General features: G+C 29.3%; 1 long non-coding RNA gene across 1 annotated transcript; it reads right to left on the reverse strand.

Annotated features, from left to right (window-relative positions):
* Window positions 1–1,333: 1,333 nt before the first annotated feature.
* On the reverse strand, window positions 1,334–4,301 carry LOC148767386 (uncharacterized). Its single transcript, XR_016033787.1, has 3 exons — window positions 4,143–4,301; window positions 3,862–3,941; window positions 1,334–2,393 (listed from the first exon to the last, which is right to left on the reverse strand). It is a non-coding gene; the product is annotated as an uncharacterized LOC148767386 (long non-coding RNA).
* Window positions 4,302–9,601: the final 5,300 nt, after the last annotated feature.

Here is a 9,601-nt window from a genome sequence, read left to right on the forward strand (position 1 = left end):
TATTATTGAGTTTATTGCATTTACTACCCATGCGAAGATAGCAACTGCGCGTTTTCCCTCCGCCATAAAAAAGTTAGTAAAAATCTCCATGTATTTATTTTTAGATAGCATACTCGACCCATTTAAACTTTCTCCACTGACCGGTTGTAAAAGGACCGAAGTACCCTGGGGGGTTTCTGCAAAAAACTAGGGGACTAAATTGAAGTTTTGAAAAACTCAATCAAATAAGTTAGGGGAGTGAATTGTAATTTTCTAAGAGATATATATTAAAATTTTAATATATATTTTTTACATTTTCGGTGTTCCATTGTTTTGCTATTGAACATCATGTCATATATGTTAACTAATTTAAGTTATCTTATATTTTTTTTCAATATCCGTTCCGTACAACGCACAGGGCAAAATACTGGTTATATATAAATCTTTTATAGTATAAAGTAGTATTTTCTTACATCAAACAATGATATAATATCACTTCTTCTTGGCCAAAAAACAATATTAAAAATATCACTTATAACATTTAAAAAATAAATAAAAATCACAACCTTAAGAAGTCCTACCACTATTGCAGAATACCCGAGTACAGTGGGCCCCATTTGTTTGATGAACAAACCTTAATTCTTCAGATACATAGATAGGACCACTGGGGCCCACTTCTTACCTAGCTTTTTGTTTGTGCTGACTCATCATAGGCCCATCCGATTTATGCGTCTGCCTTTTTTTCCTGGTCCCCACCTTAGCCCATCACCATTGCAATTATATCATTACTATGCCTTCAAATTATCTTCATTATTTCAACTTCTCTAATTTCTTCACAATTTTCACATGTTTGTAATAACATTGCATATATATTTTTTAGAGACCTAATTACATTTTCATAACTTAATCAAAACACGAATCATCGATACTGTATGAAATTTATTAAATTTAACTAATTTAATAAATTTAAATCGAAGAAAATGCAAAAAATATATATTAAAATTTATTAAAAAAATGTTGGAGGCAATTCTGTCATTTCACACGACAAAAACGAAGAAAAATCGCAGAACCGGCAAGTGTGATACACGATTTGCGACGAAGGGGGGTTTTCGCCTTTGACTAATAGATACAGAGGGTATTTGCTATTTTTTTTTTATGACAGGGGAAAATGCGCAGTTGCAATTCTCACAGGGGTAGTAAATGCAATAAGCTCTTATATCATTAGTAAATTTTAGTTCTAGTATCCTAAAAATGAAGTAAATTAATTAATATGCTATTAAATAGTGTGATTTTACTTTTTGAAGGTGAGGTGAACTCCACCTTTAAAAATGGTGGATCAACCTGCAGTGTTTGTTACTCTATAATTTCAATTGATTATATGTTTTGATTGAACAATGTGTTTAATAAAAGAAAACTATATATGGAATCCAAATATATACAAGTACAATTCGGACCGGGGGTTTTCTTGGGGGCTGAAATATAAGGGTAATTTAAGAGAGTAATTTTTTTTGTTTTTGCGGACTAAAGTGTACAAAATTAAAAGTTTGGGAGGACGAAAGTGCATTAACTAATACATAAATACAAAAAAAAAAACACAGCTTAGAAAAAAAAAATTGGGGGGACTGGGGCCACCCCAGCCACAGGCATGGGTACGCCCCTGAGTACAAAGCTAACGGTGACTTAGTTGTTTAATGCTTGCTTTCATATTGCTTTGATATTGAGAAATGATAATCTAGACACAAATGTTAGCTATGAGTATAAAGCTAAAGGTGCACCAAGTGCTTTAATATTACTTTGTTCTCTAAAATAATTTTATCCAAGTCACTAAAAAATTATTAATTTTTTACACGAATAATCATAGAAAATGAATTCAGTTTTATTTAATATTTATTCAATTTCATTAAGCTTTTTTAATTATTCAAATTCATATCAATTTGAATTTTTTCCTCAAAAAATTCCAACATTATTTTAGTTTGAACATGTGAAGATTTTTGTCAAATTCGAACTTGGAATGCTGGGACGTTTTTAGTGTGTGATTTTCTGAAAAAATTAGGAAAAAAGAAGAAGAGTGGGGAAGGAGAAGATTTTAGAGAGAGAAATATTTTTAGTTATATGCATGATTTGGTAAAATTAGTGTGAGATTTAACATTTCAAATTCTAAAAAAGAAATTGTATCTATAATAATTTTTGAAATTATGTTACCTAGTGTGGCTTGACATGTAGTGATCATTTGGTTGCACCAGGAGTTGTTTGACGAAACAATCCTAGTATCAGAAATGTTGCAAACATTATCAACAACGTTGTATCAACTCGGTTGATTGTCCCTAGAGGAGTCAAAGAGGAGCAGCTCGAGAAACAATCAACCGAGTTGATACAACATTTTGTCTGATACTAGGACGTTTTTCTCGAGCAATCTGTGTAGCAACCAAATGATCACAACAAGTCAAGCCATGTACACTAGGAAAAAAAAAAATTCAAAAATCACTTTAAATACAATTTTTTTTAGAATATGATAGGATTAAACACGGTCTTGAGGTTGATAGCGTGGAGACATCTATTTATTATAACATTAAAAAATATATATAAAAAAAAAAAAAAAAAAAAAAAAGAAAGACTCGTTTTCCTTAGAAGAGTACCACTATCACTATGAGTTGATATGCTTAGAAATAGGAGTGTTTTGTGATTAAGGGGTAGTTAAATGTTGTTTGAATTATTTTTTAATTCAAAAAGTGATTCATGGACGCTTTCATTTGGATTCGACAAAAATGATAAATATATATATATATATTAAATAACAGTCATTGTTGGTGTGATATTCTTATTTAATGGTTTTGTAATTGTTTGGTTGCATATCTTTTGGTAACAAATTTTCACATATAGAGCAGCAAAGGTAAGTGAGATTGAATTAAATAAGAAAACTAAGATTTATTAGCAAAATAATAGGAAGAATGAGCTAATCAGAAAATATATTCTCATAAAAAATTCTCAAATTAATTATAGGGTATATTGCATATAATTCCCTTGTGGTTTGAACATTTTGCACATGACCCCCTTGTGGTATGAAATTAGGCATATAACCCCATTGTGATTTTGACATTTTGCATATGACCTCCTTATGGTATGAAATTAGGCACATAACCCCTTGTGGTTTTAACATTTTGCACATGACCCCCTTATGGTATGAAATTAGCACATAACCCCCTTGAATAGAAAACTGAAAAAGACTAAATTACCCCTATCAATTGTTTTAATTTAAAAACAATTATTCTATAAAATGAAAAAGCTTAATGTATTTTTTTATATAATGAGAAATATAATATATTATTGTGTTTTTTTAATTTTACAGCACATATTTTTTTTAATATAATTTTCATTTCAACTTTGAAGAAATATTTTTTTAGATTTTTCTAAAAGAATAAAAAAAATAAAGACTGTGTTTCTTAAAAAAAATAAAGTTCGAAAACATCTATAATATAATATAATATATTATATAGAAAATAGTAATACAATAATCATAATTAATGATAATATTAAAGATTTTTAAATTGATTTCTAAAATTGAATAAACTTTAGGGGTAATTTAGTCTTTTCTAGTTTTCTATTAAGGGGGTTATGTGCTAATTTCATACCTTAAGGGGGTCATGTGCAAAATGTCAAAACCACAAGGGGGTTATGTGTCTAATTTCATAGCATAAGGGGGTCATGTGCAAAATGTCAAAACCACAAGAGGGTTATGTGCCTAATTTCATACCACAAGGGGGTCATGTGCAAAACGTTCAAACCACAAGGGGGTTAAGTGCTATTTACCCTGAATTATATTAACACAATATAAACAAAACATTTAGGGTAATGGGGAGAGGAACAATAATCAAATTATAATACCTGAAAATTGAATAGCCAATTTATCGAATGGATGACCTGGAAACTAAAGGAAACTAAAGGTTGAAGCTTTCCACCAATGTCTACAAATCAAAATTGATATTATAAAAAACATTATTTAGTCAGGAAAAGCAACTCTATTAGCATAATAGTGTAACAATTTTCATATGACAGCAAAAATGATCCCCCAGAACTTTCAAATAAAATCCAAATTCATTTACCAGTATTATTATTCCACCACCTAAAAAAAAAGAAAAAAATGGAAAGAGATAGATAGATCTTACTGAAAGAGATTCAGGGCCAGGTGGTGGCGGAGGAGAGATAAAGAAGTCGGAATTGGCTGAATTGTCGTCGTTAATGGAGCGAGAGTGAGTGAGTGAGAGAAGAAGGGAGAGTGGCGGGAGCGAGAGGCGCTGTGAAGAAGAATAATAAAAAGAAAAGATAAAAAATATATCATTTTTTTTTGAGTAACTAATGGTTTCTAAATGTTAGAAATAAATTTTGAATTATTATAAGCGTTAAGTACACTTTGTAGTTTGTACCCATGAAGTATAGCATCCGTAACACTTACTCCTAATATATCATTTGTAACAGATATCCCTCAATGTCAGTAATTTTATCTTTTAATGTTTAAAAACTAATAAACATAACAATCTAATAATTATTTAATAATTATTGGATCATCAAAAAGTGAGAAGAAACTAAAAAAATTATATTATTGAAAAAAAAAGTAATATTGAAAAAATAATATATTTCAATACTTAAGATTACTATTAGTTCTGTATTGATTTCTTAAAATTTATGGATATGAGTATGTTTATTACGTGTTCCAATAACAATTAGATGTTATTTATCAAATATATACCCAACACAAGATAATATTTTTAAATATAATTTAACTATTCTTTTAGTTATTTCTTTAGTTTAAAAAAGAAAATATTAATATATTATGATTTAAAATACAAATTAAATTGAATTTGATGAGGTAAGTGTTACAAATGATACTTTATGGGGTAAGTGTTACAGATGGTATACTTTAGGTGTATAAATTGTATTTAACCCTTATAATAACTCAATATTAATAGTAACGGTTAACTTAAACTTCTAACGGATTCTAACGGATATATCCGTTACATAAATTTGTACCGTTAGAAAATGTTCAATATGGATGGTGTAGTGATCTTTAATAAAGTTAAATCCAAACTTTTTTTTTTAATAATTAATTGTAAATAGTTTTTTTCTAAAGCAAAAGGCTTTTTGAAATGATTAACGAGCTACCGACATTGTATGAAGTTGTGAAGCACAAGCTGCTGCCTAAACCAACTGCACCAAGATTAAATCTGACAAAAGAAGAACATAATTGATTAAGAGCCAGATAGATAGCGAGATTTAATACATCAGTTTAATTGTTTAATTCGCAAAAAATAAAAACTAAATACGACTGGGAATATTACGATCAAACTCAAAAGTTTTCAAATTTAGGAAATTTCCATCTGGAAATTCACTATTTGTTATTGTATCAATTTGTTATAATTTCTTTTTAAAAAATTATTGTATTTCCGACATCACTTGTTTATAGTAATTTACTGTCAATCTCAATAATATTACTAAATTATTGTCAACCACATAAATATTATTAAATTGTTTGAATTTTTATTTTGTTTGTTTCGTTTATCAGTCAACGTAACAATATTACTGCTCAGTATTATATTATTATTGTAGTTGAAAGTCATATTACTGTCAACCTCACTAACATTGTTGTGATTGATAGTAATAGTACCGTCAACAACAACAATATTAATTTTTTTTTTAGTTTTTTGTTTTGTTTTCCTTTGTTGACCGATCAACATAATAATGTTATTGTATTACACATTAATTTATTATGTAACATATTGATTTTGTTGTGTTGATATTACTGTGCTAGATAAATAGTAATGTAGCGATATTACTGTCGATATTATTGTGTTAACAATAATATAGTTAATTTTACTTGTCAACAAAAGTAATATTGAAATTTTGTCCAGAATATAAAAATTAAACATTTACAATCTAGATTGATTTAGACTAACCATTGGTAAAAGATTGTAGCACAATCTTTAAGTAATTGACCTTGATCTTGATCACATGTCGCGTTAACCTCCCTAAGTGGCAATTCAAAACCTAATTTACTTAATTTGAATTGTTAAATCGGACATCGCGGATCATATAACCTTAAGAACAGGGCCGGTTGGGCCTCCGAAAAACCGAAAACTTTTAGGGCCTCCTATTTGTGAAACGTTATATAATTATTGAGCTACAGGATTGTCTCAAGAATTGCATTTAACATAGTTGGCTGAGCTCAACTCATAGATTTCTCAATGTTGCGTGTTCGATTCATTAACTGATTGTTGAAACTCTAAAAGCTGCCATCTCTTCGTTTTGAGGGGCTATATCACAAACACCCCTCATAAGATTTTGACTTCTTGAACAATCCAAATTTTAATTGATATAAACCCAAATAACACATAAACTATCTAAAATGCCCTAACTAAACCCATTAAATGCAGATTACCTCCATTTATGGTCTTTTTGGATTTCTTTGTTTTTTATAGGGTAAACTTCAATTTACCTACCTGAACTATACCCAACGTATAGAAAAACCCCCTAAACTTTGAAACGAATCAAAACAGCCCCTCCGTTAAAAATCCGTCCACTTTTGCTGATGTGGCATATTGACTTTTTTGGGTTATTATCCTTATTCCAGCTGTTGTATATGTTGGACAAGTTTACCCCTCTGTTGAATATAAATGTTTATGAATAAACTGCAAAAAGAGAAATAGAGGCCAGACTGCAATTCATGTTAAAGTTTAGGGACCTGATTGCATTTTCTCCAAAAAAATCTTTCCTGGACGCCTCCACCATCAGCAGACCTCTTCCTCCGCATGTTTGAAAAAAAAAAAAAAGTCATCATCTTATTGTCCGACCCACCAGAATTCACGTCGTCCCCATCATCTATTGGAAATCTAGCTACTTCGTCGGAATTTAATATAGAGAAATTCGATTTCCATAGAAAAAATCGAAGAAGAGGAAACTCCACCTGTGCGGCCCAATGAAACTGACCCGAAGAAACTCCGCTGCGTCGCCGCCGCTTCTATTCCGATTAACCACCACCGACATCTCCGCCATCGACTCTGCCGCCTCATTCCACAGCCCAAGTCGCATGTGGTTGATTTATGGATAAAAGTAGTGATTCAATTGCGTAAACTAGTAAATGAACAGAATATCTATTTGTTGATATATATATATATATATATATATATATATATATATATATATATATATATATATATATATATATATATATAAAGTGTAAGAATTCAAACAGCTTTTTAATCCAGTTTTTGAATCAGAAGAAATAAAAAGGGAGAAATAAAGAAAGAAAAAGAAAAATTACGAAGAAGAAGAAAGGCCAGAAGGGAGGGGAGAAGGGAGGAAGAAGAAGTTTTAAGGGCAAAAGCGTAAAACCCCAACAAAACTAACGGTTTTGATGTAAAACTAACGGTGTTAAGTTTTTTAACGTTGACCACATAAAATGTGGGTTGTTTTGGTTCATTTTGAAGTTTAGGGGGGTATTTTACACCTTGAGTATAGTTCAGGTAGGTAAATTGAACTTTACCCTTTTTTATATTTATTTCAAGTAGTATTTTTCCCCGTGCGATGCACGGAATATTATTTAAATAGTGAAAAAAAATCAATTTAATACATAACAAGAAAATATAGTATACTACTATAGTAAAATTTAATAATGTAGTATTATTCATATTTTATATAACATTAGTTTTTTTAAATCTTACATATTAAGATTTTAATCCAAATAAATAGATTAAAATTTAACAACTCGAATTTCCAACTTGATCTCTTAAGATTTGAGATATATTGATGAAAAATAAGACATTAATAATTGTTGAAAATTATAGTTAAAAAATTAGTACATAAAAATATTAAAAATAAATAATTACATAAGTAGCAATAAGGTAGGATTCTTCGCCATTTAGTTTAATTTTGATAATTGTTAAAAAATATAGTTAGAAAATTTTCATTTTTATCATTTTAATTTTTTCTAAATGGTTTTATTTTAATTTTATTTTTATTTTTCAGTTTTTTAATTCCTGTTTTTTGACATCGTCTTTTTGATTTTTTTCGGAAAAAAATTATTTTATTTAATTTTTTTTTTTTTTATTTTGATTAAAAAACTAAATTTCTTTTGTTTTTTTTTCAATGTTTTATTAAATAATATATATATTTTTTAATTTTTTTTATCAGGTTATCAAATTGAAATTCGCTACATATTTATCGAAATCCACTATAAATTTATCGAAATCAATTATGAAATTAACATAATTCAAAATAAAATTAACGTAATCCCACTATGAAATTATATGAAATTAAATGTAATTAACTACAAAACTTCCGCAATCAACATCATTTAATGTAGATAAGCAAATCATCGGTACTAAAAGAAAAACAATGTGTTTTGCGAGAAGAAAAAACAAATAGTTTTAACAATTCTAACAAAACTATTACTATTACTCTGGGTTTTTTAAAGACACCAACAAACGTCGTCACCACTAACAAATAGTAGAGTTACCCGAGCATCACCCAACATAATCACCCTTGTGCCATCGCCGCCTGTTAAAAAAACCTAACAAAAAGAAAAAGGAGACAACAACATGTCAATTTAATTCATACGAAAAAAAATTCATTCTGAAAGCAAAAACCACTACAAAATTAACCTAATCTACTACAAAACAATTCCTCTTTTCAAAGAAAAAATCCACTAAAAGTATATCGAAATCCACTAAAAACCTACCGAGATCAACTAGAAATTCACGAAATCCACTAATATTAACAAAATCCACTACTATTATGCTCATCAAAAACCACTATAAAATATAGAAAACCACTAAAATATTAACGTAATCCACTACGAAATTAACCAAATCCACTACAAAAAAATCCTCTTTTCAAAGACAAAATCCACTCAAATTACATCGAAATCCGCTAAGAACTTACCCGAATCAACTAGAAAGTAACGAAATCCACTAATATTAACGAAATCCCCTCCTATTAAGCTCATCAAAAACCACTATGAAATATAAAAAACCACTAAAATATTAACGTTATCTACTACGAAATTAACCTAATCCACTACAAAAAAAAATCCCTTTTTAAAGACAACCCACTCTAATTATAACGAAAACCACTAAAAATTTACCGAAATCAAATAGAAATTAACGAAATCTACTAATATTAAGAAAATCATTAAATTTGTTTTATACCGCTGTCCTAAAATTCTAGGGGTGAGTTCGGGACGGGATTTCGGGAATTCGGGATTTTCGGGATCGGGATTTCGGGATTCGGGATGAAAATTTTAAATCCCAATCCCGTCCCATACTATTAAATCCCGGTTATATCGGTATCCCTAAATATTTCGGGAATCGGAATTGGGATCGGGAAATCCCATATTTTTCCTAAAAACTAAGAAATATTGCATCTTTTTTCCTTTAGTATTATTTTATCTGAAATGCTAAATCCTGCACTAAAATTACAAAATCCCACACATAAATAAAATAATTTCTCTCTCTAAAATCCTCCAGCACCCAAAACCCTCTTCCTTTCCTCTTCTTTTCCCCCATACTTCTCTACTCATTGTTTGCAAAATCACCCTCCAAATCAAGAAATAAGTAGTTAAATATTGCAATTT

This window comes from Erythranthe guttata, chromosome 10 (assembly GCF_056151865.1).
Source record: "Erythranthe guttata isolate IM_541 chromosome 10, IM_541, whole genome shotgun sequence".
Lineage (NCBI taxonomy): Eukaryota > Viridiplantae > Streptophyta > Magnoliopsida > Lamiales > Phrymaceae > Erythranthe > Erythranthe guttata.